Genomic DNA, 12210 nt, shown 5'->3' with positions numbered 1-12210 from the left:
TAAAAAACAGACAATCCAATAGAAAAATGGGCAAATGACCTGAACAGACAGTTCATAAAAGAGGACACCAGACAGTTGGGAAGCTTAGGAAAAGGTTCTCAACATCATCAGGGACATGCAAATTAACACCATGGGGGCAACTTCCAGAGCACGACTAAAATGAAAATGATAAAGAACAGCAACTGATGGCTGGTAAGCTTAGGAAAAGGTTCTCAACATCATCAGGGACATGCAAATTAACACCACGGGGGCAACCTCCAGAGCAGAACAACTAAAATGAAAATGACAACAGCAACTGATGCTGGAGACGTGGCCCACCTGGGACTCTCACCCAGCCCATCAATTCCACTCCTGGTTATCTACTCAAAAGAAATGAAACAAACTGTATGAGAGTGCTTATCGCCTCCAACAGACGGGTAGGAATGGCCACCGCAGCCCCATACATGACATGGGAAATCTCCCACATGACTGGCACTAGCCCAGTGATTACATAACTTGAGATACATTCAAACAATGGAATACAATACAGCAACAAGAATATAAGAGCGGCAACCACAGGCAAACAAACATCATGGTGAGCAAAAAAAGACAAGATACATAAATCGGTGCAGCTGCAATGGAGAACAGTGTGGAGGCTCCTTGAAAAACTAAAAACAGAAGAACCACATGATCCAGCAATCCCACTGTTGGGCATATACTCTGAGAAAATCGTAATTCAAAAACACACATGTACCCCAATGTTCACTGCAGCATTATTTACAACCAGGGTATGGAAGTGATTTAAATATCCATCGACAGATGAATAGATAAAGAAGACGTGCTACATATATACAATGGGATATTACTCAGCCATAAAGGAAAGAAATTAGGTCATTTGTAGAGATGTCAACAGATCCAGAGACTATCATACAGAGTGAAGTAAGTCAGAAAGAAAAAAACAAATATTGTGTATTAATGCATATATGTGGAATCTAGAAGAATGGTGCGGATGAACTTGTTTCCAGGGCGGGAATAGAGACACAGACATGTGGACACAAGGGGAGAAAGGGAACAGGGAGGGGCCCCCGGGAGACTAGGACTGATATATTAATACTTACGCCGCCATGTACAGAACAGAGAGCTAGCGGGAACCTGGTGGATAGTACAAGGAGCTCAGTTCGGTGCTCTGTGATGACCCAGAGGAGTGGGACAGGGTCGTGGGAGAAGGTCCAAGAGGGAGGGGATACATGCACACACACAGCTGATCCACTTTGTTGTACAACATTAATATAACAGTGCAAAACAATTATACTCCAATTTTTCAAAAAGTGGCAGCATTTGGAACATGCAAAAAAAAAAAAAAAAAAAAGAGTGAACCAAAGCAGGCAGAACTAACTCATGCAGTTACAAGTGAGGATGCTAGTCATCTTTGGTGCGGGCAGAGGCACTGATTAGAAGTGGACAAGGTAATGTTTTGGATTGTTGGTAATGTGTTGTCTCCTGATATGGGTGCTAACTTTGCACGTATGTTCAGTTTGTAAAAACTCATCAATTGTACTGATGATGTATATTCTTTTTCAAGGACTACCATATATTATAGTTTTTCAATAAGAAGTTTTTTTTTAGTTAGGTATAGGGCCATGGAAGTAGCCTGTACACATAAAGGGTCTTGAAGCTTAAGCTTCATTAGCTTCATAATACATTTGTCTTTGGTGTCTCCAGACATATACGTATGAAAATAAAAAGCAGTTTATAATGTTCTAAGCCTAAGATTTAAATAGAGTTTACATAGAAACGTCACTAATTTTTCACCAATCAATATACACTGAATTTTCCAGAAATGTAACCAATATAACTACTGTAAATAGAGAAAACACTGTATTTTGTTTTGTGTAGAATTTGACGAAGATTTATTCACCACTTTAGAAAACCATGTCACCAATGATATAGCCACGTATCACGAGGCCCCACAGGGTACACCAGTATCAGTCTCTACTTATGGGTGCCAGAGCCCAGCCAAGGTGTACCTGCAAGCACGTGACAGCTCTGGTTTCCAACATGCCGTGAACACTTACTCGTGTCTCCGGAGAATCGACACACAGAAATACTTGCTGTATTACAGACAGCTTTCCTTGTATGTTTCCTTTATATTGCAGTTAAGACACTGTACACATGTCGATAAATCTTATTATCTGGGAAATTTCACTTCAGGATGGAAAAGGGGCCATAAAATCCCAAGTGTTGAGAACCAGCTGCAAACCATCAAATAACTGTAAAGAGAATCCTAATTCTTGAATTTGATAACTGTTCCTTTATGCTACTCACATTACCTAAATCACAAGTAAAATACTTATCTAGAATGTTTAAAAAAAAGAAGAAGAAAAGAAAAATTCAGCTACCATTTTCAACAGCAATTACCTAAATGTATCTATTATAAATATTACCTAGACATCGTGAGCAGAACAGGAGGGAAACAGGAGTTCAGACTACAAGATCTAACTGAGCCCTTTTCCTTTTAAGTCAGTAAGATCCAGTCTGGCATTCGCAAGCAAAAGCTTCCATTATTTTTCTGTTCTCTTTCAAAAATAGCTCCACCTTCAAGATTACACAAATTAGATCATTCTGCAGCAGGATTCCTCCTTATAGAGCAGCTCCTAGGAAGCGCAGACAGGCTGTCTGCTGTAGAAAACCAGTCATTAAAAAAAAAAAAAGAACCACCAGATGTTTTTTACTTTTCAGTTCCACTGGATTAGTGACAAAGGGTATGTGCTGTGGCTGTTACTGGTAGCTCTCTCTCTCTTATTTAACACCATCAAACAGGTGAGGATCAGAGAGGAGCTCCCAGACCAAACTAACATGACAGCAGGATAATTAGGGACAGTGAGACGCCACTGCTCCAACAGCTTCACCAAGGCCTATGGCATTAAAAGAATTTATCTAGATTTTTAACATAATCAGTCACCAACCTACGGATTATTCCATTACCCAGTAAATCCCCAAGGAAATTTACTCCCAATTAATCACAAGGGGCAAATGGAGAAACAAAGAAAGTTCCTCAAGAGCTTTGAAGAGTTCTGTTACACAGATCTCCTTCTCATACCATGTCACTTAATGATAAAGAGATGACAATAATTATTATTTTTTTACGTGAAAAACAGAAAACTGACACAAGGAAGTTAAATGAAATCTTGAAGTCATTCCTTGAATCCTTTTCTTCTGTCACATCCCAAATAAGCAAATCCTTTAGGCTTAAAAAGACCATACCCAGAATCCGATGACTTCTCATCTTCTCCATCACCCTGCCTGGAACCAACATCAGCTCCTGGTACATCACTCCTGGTACATCACTCTCATACTCCTAACGGGACCCCCTGCTTCCGCCCTTGCTCTTCTTCTCTATACAGGGCTCTTCTACACACAGGGGTCAGCGGTTATTTTAATATGTAAGTCATTATCATGTCTCTTCTCTGTCTTGAAATCCCAGTGGCTTCCTCATCTCACTCAAGGTCAACGCCAGAGTCCTACAAAGGCCTACAAGATCTGGTCCCTTCGCTCTCTTTCTCTCCTGTTATTCTCCACCTCGTTCACGTGCCTCCAGCCCACTGGCCTCCTGGATGTTCCTGGAACCTACCAGTACTTACTTACTGTTCCCTCCACTGGCTTGCCTAAGTGTGTGCTCCACACCATTACCCCCCTCTCCGAGAGGGTCTTCTAGACCACCTTATGTCCTAACACACGCTCTGCCTCACTTATCTAATCCTCTCCTGCTTTAATTTTCCCCATCTGACATTCCCTATCATTTTCTCACTCTTTGCTTATTGTCTGCTGCCCACTCTGCCCTGAGACGGTGACTCCCAGGAAAGTGAAAGTGAAAGTAAAAGTCGCTGAGTACAGTCCATAGAATTCTCCAGGCCAGAATACTGGCGTGGGTAGCCTTTCCCTTCTCCAGGGGATCTTCCCAACCCAGAGATCAAACCCAGGTCTCCCGCATTGCAGGCGGATTCTTTACCAGCTGAGCCACAAGGGAAGCCCAAGAATATTGGAGTGCATGGCCTATCCCTTCTCCAGCGGATGTTCCCGACCCAGGAATTGAACTGGAGTCTCCTGTATTGCAGGCGGATTCTTTATGAGGGAAGCCCAACTCCCAGGAAAGCTGGATTTTATTTGTTTTATTAAATGCTCTTCCTAGGTAGCACAATGGTAAAGAATCTACCTGCCAATGCAGGAGATCTGGGTTTGATCCCTGGGTCAGGAAGATCCCCTGGAGAAGGGAATGGCTACCCACTGTAGTATTCTTGCTGGGAAAATTCCATGGACAGAGGAGCCCAGCATGCTACAGTTCATGGGGTTGCAAAGAGTCGGACACAACTGAGCAAACACACATACATACGTTAAGCGCTCTCTCCTCAGTGTCTAAAATGATGATCAGGCGTGACTTTCCTGGTGGTCCAGTGGTTAAGACTCTGCACTTCCAATGCAGAGAGCGTAGGTTCAATCCCTAGTCAGGAAATTAAGATTCCACATGCCACGCAGTGTGGCCAAATAAAGAGAAAAAAATAAATAAATAAAATGGTGACTAGGCATCTGATGTCTGTGATATCTACCAACCAAACGAAGTTACTATTAGGTAGAGAAGTCACAGAGACAACCCAAACCCACATGGTGAGGAAAAACCAAATCAGAAACCAGATTCCAGAGCCAAAGCATTTCTGGCACGTGGTTTTAAAGAGATTAGAGCAACTTGCTGACTTTTTTTCTCCAGATATAAGAATAGGAGGAAATACCTGAATGAGCATCAAACAAAACAAAGCAAAACAAAACCTAAACTCAGATAGGGCCACCATCCCAAACAGTCACTTTTCTAACCTTCTCTTAAATGAACTTGAACCAGACAGTTTTCTTTTATCAGTTCACGTTTATCAGGGAAATTGCCTGAGGAGGCCCTCCAGGAATGTAAGCAAACACACCACTGGTCTAAGGCCAAAGCACACCAAACTAATCTTATGCCAAATCTTAGCTTAGATCCTGTCCCATTTCCAACCCAAGCTTTTGTTTCCCCAATGAGATGGTACTTTCCTTTTCCTTCATAGATAGAAAAGTCAACCAAAAAGATCAATGGGCAGTGCTTAATAACAGTATGGCTGCTCCTTTTTATAAGTGTGTTTTTTTTTTAAAAAAGGAAAGATGGAGGGGATTATCTGCAAGTAATAAAAACAAAGCGATAATGCTATTGCATATGGTTAATGAACCATTTTCCTCATTAAAGATAAGGGCATAAACAAGTTATTGCACATCCTGGTGGCAGAAAGGAAATACAATTAAATCCATTAATAGCCACAAGAGTTTTTATGTTCCCAGAGGACCCTGGTTTCCAGTGCTGCTTATTCATTTTCATCCACAGCCAAAAGGATGCATGGCAGGAATGACCGAAGGCTGTGGACTATCCATGTATTTCAATTTTAAGGAGACAATTTTATTAAACAACAGACTTCAGGTGGATTATGCTGCCACGTTCTATTGGATATGAGCTGAAAGTGCCTAACAAAAGCCTACCTGTAGAGACAAAGTAAATGATGACTAACATAAATCAGGCCTACAGATACTCAACCATCATACTCACAGTTTCACTACTGCTACCCAAAGATGTTAAGGTAACGTTTTCTGTGAATAGAGATGCTCACTTTACAACTACATGAATAGAGATGCTCAAACATTTTACAACTATTTTGTTTCTCTGCATAACAAGTCAACAAGGACAAAGAAAGGTATCTCACTTGTGAAAAAAAAAAAAATCAGGTAAAAAAGAGGTAATCAAAACAAATTTAACTAAGCATTAGATATAGGGCTTTACTTACTAGTCCATGGTAGTCCAACCCCAAAGGAATATGTGACTTGTATCTCCAACTACATCTTCAGTAGGGTCTCTGCCTCCCTGAGACTTGAGAAGATTAAATCCCTACCCTCAACTCGCCAGCAAGCCTGCCTGGGGAGCGCAAGCTGGACCAGGAGGTGAGCAGACCAGCCCCACTGTGGGGCTAAGGCTCTCAGATTATACTCCCCCTTACTCTTAGTCTCATACGCAGAGCCCATTCCTCCTTAACATACTGACCAGCTGGTTCTTCAGTTCACAGAATATCAGAACCAACAAAGCAGAAAGAAGGCATATCAATAGCAATAGGGAGAAATGAAGGCAAAAACAAAACTAAAAAAGCAAACACATGACTTTAAAAATAGTTATGCAGCACGCACCAGTCCACACTCTTCAAGCCCATTGAGGGTCTCATTCATCCTGACGATCGACATGGGAGAAGAGGTTAGCCCGTGTTTTATACATTCTCAAGGAAGAACCAGAAACATGTAAATATATTTTTAGGTTTATAACCAAAATGGGAAAATAAAGTCTTGGTGCTTATTACAGGAGAACACCGACACGTATACAAAGATCCACGTGCTTCAGGATAGACCTTAAATGTATTACCAGGTTTTCCTATAAAAGTAGGATACAGCTTTTCTATAGTCTGAGAAACAAAAAGGAAAAGAGAAAAAGATCAACTCTGTTTAAATCCTCATTTTCCTAGCAGTCACTCAGCTTTTATTGGTGATAAATGGCTAGCTGTAAACCGGTTTAGTCGCTCTTCTGGCTGCCAAAGCAGAGCTAAAGAAGTCAGCAGGTAGAATAGGGAAGCTGTCAAGTCAAGTTGGCTCAAAACAAAGTTGTGGTTTGCAGGCGGGGCCTGAAACATCTCTTCCGTTCACATAAGCTGGCAGGATGTAGAAACAGGATCCCGACGCAGCCACCGCTTCAGAGAAGCAAACTATTTTCCTTTGACTTTCTAGTCTATTAGGCTTGGGGTTTGGCAGGATCTGTGTCCACAGTGAACCCAAGACCTTCTAATGGTCCCCGGGAGGAAATCGGAATACAAACAAGGTAGCCCTGATTCTAGACAGAAAGCAGTTTTTGGAGGGGTATCGAGGAGAGACAGAGAAGCCGGGCTGGCAATAAAGACAGCAAGAGTAACAGTAATATTAAGTGTTTTCTATGTGCCACAAAAGCAATTAACTTGTATTAATCTCCCTTAATCCTCATAATACATGAATGGTAGGGGAATTATTATGCTCATTTTACAGATGAGAAAAATGAAGCATTAGAGAGGTTAAGTAATTTGCCCAAGTCACTCAAACAGTAAACCAAGAGTCAGGATTAAAATCCTGGCTAACTGGCTCCAACAGGTGGGCCATGTGATTCGAAGAGCTGACTCATTAGAAAAGACCCTGATGCTGGGAAAGACCGAAGGCGGGAGGAGAAGGGGACGACAGAGGATGAGACGGCTGGATGGCATCACCGACTCAACGGACATGAGTTTAAGAGAGCGCTGGGGGTTGGTGATGGACAGGGAGGCCTGGCGTGCTGCAGTCCGTGGGGTCGCAAAGAGTTGGACACGACCGAGCAACTGAACAGCAACTGGTTCCAGCACCGACACCTGCAGACACTATGCGATGGAGCCTCTCGCTGTCTGTAGCTTGGTAACAGGGCAGCACTCTGTAATCCCAACATTACAGCGTGCGTGCTAAATCACTTAAGTAGTGTCTGACCCTCTGCGACCCAACGGACTGTAGCCCGCCAGGCCCCTCCGTCAATGGGATAACATTACAGTGTATAAAGCATGAAACAGTATCAATCATGAGAGCCAGAGAGCGCTCAGGGGACACCGAGTTTAAACAGAGAAGCAGTTCCCGAGTCATGAGACAAATCCCAGCTCCGCCTCCCTCTAAACTGGGGAGCCCTACAGAAATGCCTTCCCCTTCCTGGGCCTCGACTTCCCCTCCTGGGCAGTTGATGGTTACCGTGCACACAGCGCATGCTCAGCAGTCTGGCCCCCTTCACCTGGCCATCCTCCTAAACACCCCTCACCAGAGGCCTTCTCGGTCACGCTGCCCAACCCGCTCCGGCCCCCGCGCCGCTCTGGTTCTCCTCATGGCGCTACTCACCACCCGCCGGCGCACCCTAGACCCACTTAGGGTTTACTGCCTGTCTCCCTCCACTGGGACACTCACTCCGAGAGAATGGACTTCGTCAACCTGCTTGCTGCTGGCTCCCCAGCACCTGGAGCAGCGCCTGGCACACAGACACACTCAACAAATATTTGCTGAATGAAAGAATCATGCAGGAGAGACTTTCATTCAAAGAATTTTACAAATAAACAGGTCCTGTTCATTGACAAATATATTTATCAAGCACCTATAAAGTAACTATGTAAACAGACAGGATTATTTCAGATGGCGCTAACTGGTGTGAAGATTTCTAAACTCCCAGGACGCACCAGGCAGGTGAGGGCAGCTTTCCAAGTAGCGGGGCAGCTGAGACCTGAACGATACCCAGGAGCCAGTCACGGGATGATCGGGGGACAGGGCATCCAGGCAGAGGGAACAGCAAGTGCAAAAGCCCAGAGGCAGGGCGACCATGCCGGGGCCCAGCCTGTGGAGCCAGGCAAGCATGGGCAGCATGGTGGAGATGAGGTCGAAGCCCTGGGAAGGACCCCTCTAGGAAGTATCTCTGAAGTCAGAAGAAGGCTTTTACTCTATGTGTGATGGCAAGTTACTTGATTGCGTCTCTTATCTTCACCAGTGACTCAGTGGTAAAGAATCGACCTGCCAATGCGGGAGAGGCAGGTTCAATCCCTGGGTTGAGATCTCCTGGAGAAGGAAATGGCAATCCACTCCAGTATTCTTATCTGGGAAATCCCCTGAACAGAGGCTACAAACCATGGGGTTGCAGAGTCAGACAGGACTTAGCAACTATACAACAACTAACTGATCTTCCCCCAGCAGATTGTACACTTTATGAGATGAAGGATTTTGCTTGTGGCACATACTGGCTGGTCTACAAGCACCTGTTAAATGAATGAACTGGGGAGAGTATGAACAGAAGAGTGACGTGATCTGATTTTCATTTTAAAATATCGCTCTCAGCTGCGGCTTGTGATTACCTTCTGGGAGGAGACCAGGGTGGCAGAGGATGGGGAAATTTGAACAAGCACATGCGGTGTGCTTTCTGGGCACTGTAAATCAGAAACAGGGGAAGAAAAGGCTACAATCTAACCCCTGAAGCCATTTGGTGTTTTCAAGCAACAGAGGGACCTTGAGGAGGGACCAAATAAATGACAACTGATGTCCTAAGCCTTTTGTGTTTTTCTAAACCATTTAAACCACTACAAAGAATCTCTGTCTCACTTATAACAAGAGGAACAAAAGGCTCAAAGTCAGACACATACACAGACACACAGACAGACAGACACACACACACAAGAATTTTGGAGAAAAATTGTAAAGAAAAAACACCTTCCTACATCTAAGAAGAATAATCAGGCTAAATTTCCTTAGGGACAATTAAGGTTCAACTTAGCACATCCAAACTGTTACCTGGTGGGGTGGGTGGGTGGGGATCTTGCTCAGAAAATGGCTCTGAGAGGCAGACTGCCATCCAGAGGAGGTGGCAGACTAAGAGAGGAGCAGATACTGTAACAGGGACCAAGTTTTAAACCATCACTCCTTTCACACCTACCTATATCCACACCGGGCCACTAAAAAAACATCCAGGGTAAATCACACACACTTGACATGTTTACCACCTATCTCCCTCCACTAGAATGTTCACGCTAGAAGAGGATGGACTTTGTCTATTACCTGATCTCACAGTCTAATTTCTAAGAGGTACATTATAGTTCTAAAAAAACTTTTGCCAACATCATCTCTGGATATTACCAAGTGCCTCTCTCTGTAGAACTGTCGTTCTGTAGAACTGAAAGTGCTGAAAGGATGAATGAAACACAGGTTCATCTGGGAGTTGTGGAGCATCATTACTTCTAAGGGGGGAAGAGGAAGAACAGTACTCGGGGTCAGAAAAATTGGCAAAGCTCTCACTAGACTCCAATATCAACGCCCCCTCCTCACCTGTGCCTCGCCACCCATCACCACAAAGAGGGCAGAGGGCAAGCACTCTCCAGTCAACATTTCTGCTATCAGTAAAGATGAGCAAGCAACTCTAGACCCAAGAAAGGAGGGTGAGGAGTAGAGTGAAACCTCGGTGCCCACCATGTCTCAACCATCCAACATTTTTTCACAGCTTTATTGTGATATAAAATTTGTAAGTTTCCCTCCTTTGACATACGTATACAACCGAGTAGAGTTGATACGTATCTTTAGATATTCATTTATTTTTAAAATATTTAAAGTATTTATTCATTTGGCTGCACTGGATTTTAGTTGCGGCATGCGGGATCTAGATCCCTGACCAGGGATCAAACCCAGGCTCCCTGCATTGGGAGCTCCGAGTCTTAGCCACTGGACCACCAGGGAAGTCCCTAAACATTTATTTTTAAAACAACATTTACCAGTCTTTTCCGTAATATGTGTTTATTACAGAAAGTCTGGAAATCACCAAAAATACACAAGGACAGAAATTAGTATCACACATAATCCTATCAACTAAAACCCATTTTGGAGTGAATGCCTCCAGTTTTCTCCGTAGATATTGACTAAGACCTAAAACCGTGAGAAACAAATGGACAGCGAAGCATCAGGAAGCAAATTCTCTCCAGGAGGAAGCAAGCTGAGTAGAAGGTAAAAACATTTAAAGAAGGGACACTAACAGAAGAAAACCAATGGGCCCTTGGAAGAGATAAGAAAAGGGACATTTTAAAATAACTTGGAAGAGGACAGACTGAGGACTCAGTCTAATTAAACAAAAATAGAAAAAACCATAAACATGGCAGCCACCAGCCACAGGTGACTGGTATACACGAAATGTGGCCAATACAACGAAGGAAGAGGGTTTTAAATTTTATTCAATTTTAATTAGTGTTTAAGTAGCCATACGTGGCTAGTTGGCTACTGTATTGAACAGCACGGCTTTAAAGATAAAATAGCCTATGATCTTAAGACATAATTGAATGTCAAACGAAATGTTTTAAGTAGCTGTCTTCTGGAAGATATAAAAGCTAAGCGATAATACATCTTCACCGACTGGCCTTCTCCATGGCACTACCCAAGGCAGAGGCCAGGCACCAGACCGCCTAAGTGGCTCCCTGGGCTGTGACGACAGCTATTCTCTGGTTTGTGATAACATAAAAGGGAAAGCGGATCCAGCAGGCTTTCTCATCAGATCACTGCCCTGTGAATGACTCTAGAGGAGGTGCCCGGGCACACACGCTGGTTCTCTAAAATCCTCCCAAGCTATGCTGGTTATTCCTCTAACTAGGCCTGAAGAAGGGAGGATTCTGTCACGGCTCGCCAGTCTAGAACCAAACCACCTTGCTCAAGGCCAGCCCCATGGCCAACTTCAAGCTCCTGTCTTTTCTCTAGAGCCCTCAATACCACTCCAAACTCACACTGGAAAAAGACCCAAGTCTTGCCATCATTTCCACAGCTTCCTTGTTTTCCCAAAGTGCTCCCGGAATGTGACAGATCAAAGCCAAGCTGACTGCAAATTTCAGGGGACCCACTGAGCCTTCAAGTCCAGGCCAAAACAGGACAAGCCTCATGGAATGAGGCAGTAAAAACACACGGCCCTAGCACTTTCTGGCTGGCAGCTCTCTCATGCACATGGAGAAGGTACCAGAAGGAAGAACAGCAGCAGCTTATTGGCTCAGCTAAGAAACTGGAAATCTAGTTTAAAAGGAAATCACATAACCACTCATGTGTCCAAAAGATCTGTAAATCAATACATGTAAAACTCTGTGAAAGTCATTCCGTCTCTGACTTAAGGAATCTGAGCTTCCGCAGGGACGGTGGATAATATTACCCCGATAGAGAGGCTATTCTATTACAACACTCACAATGTGAAATTCAAATCTTCTAAGGTACGGATACCCTTTTCAGACTTTCAGTGCTAGGGAAATAATGGAAATTTCACCAGGTCTCTCTTTGACCAATTACATTTACTTTATATCTATCATTTAAGAAGTACTTTCTCCTGTAGATCTACAGGTCCTATTTTATCAACTGTTTCTTTTTCTATTTTTCAGCCATACCACAAGGCATGTGGGATCTTAGTTCCCCCACCAGGGATCGAACTCATGTCCCCTGTAGGGGAGGTGTGCTGTCGTAACCCCTAGATCACCAGCAAAGACTCTGTCCTATTTTACATTTATTTCACCCACATATTAAAATGGATAGTAAGTAGAAGTATTCCCAGTCAATAGATCAAAACACCAAAGGATTGGAGAATTTGCC

At 43.5% G+C, this 12210-nt stretch overlaps 1 protein-coding gene and 1 non-coding gene across 2 annotated transcripts in view; one reads left to right on the top strand and one right to left on the bottom strand.

Annotated features, from left to right (window-relative positions):
* PACS1 (phosphofurin acidic cluster sorting protein 1) overlaps positions 1-12210 on the bottom strand; it is a 145059-nt gene that overhangs the window by 128018 nt on the left and 4831 nt on the right. The window lies entirely within an intron of this gene.
* Positions 4417-4489, top strand: TRNAG-UCC (transfer RNA glycine (anticodon UCC)). The gene has a single exon. It is a non-coding gene; the product is annotated as a tRNA-Gly (tRNA).

The sequence above is a fragment of the Muntiacus reevesi genome, chromosome 5, assembly GCF_963930625.1.
Source record: "Muntiacus reevesi chromosome 5, mMunRee1.1, whole genome shotgun sequence".
Taxonomy (NCBI): Eukaryota; Metazoa; Chordata; class Mammalia; order Artiodactyla; family Cervidae; genus Muntiacus; species Muntiacus reevesi.
This window is presented reverse-complemented; position numbering and strand designations above follow the sequence as displayed.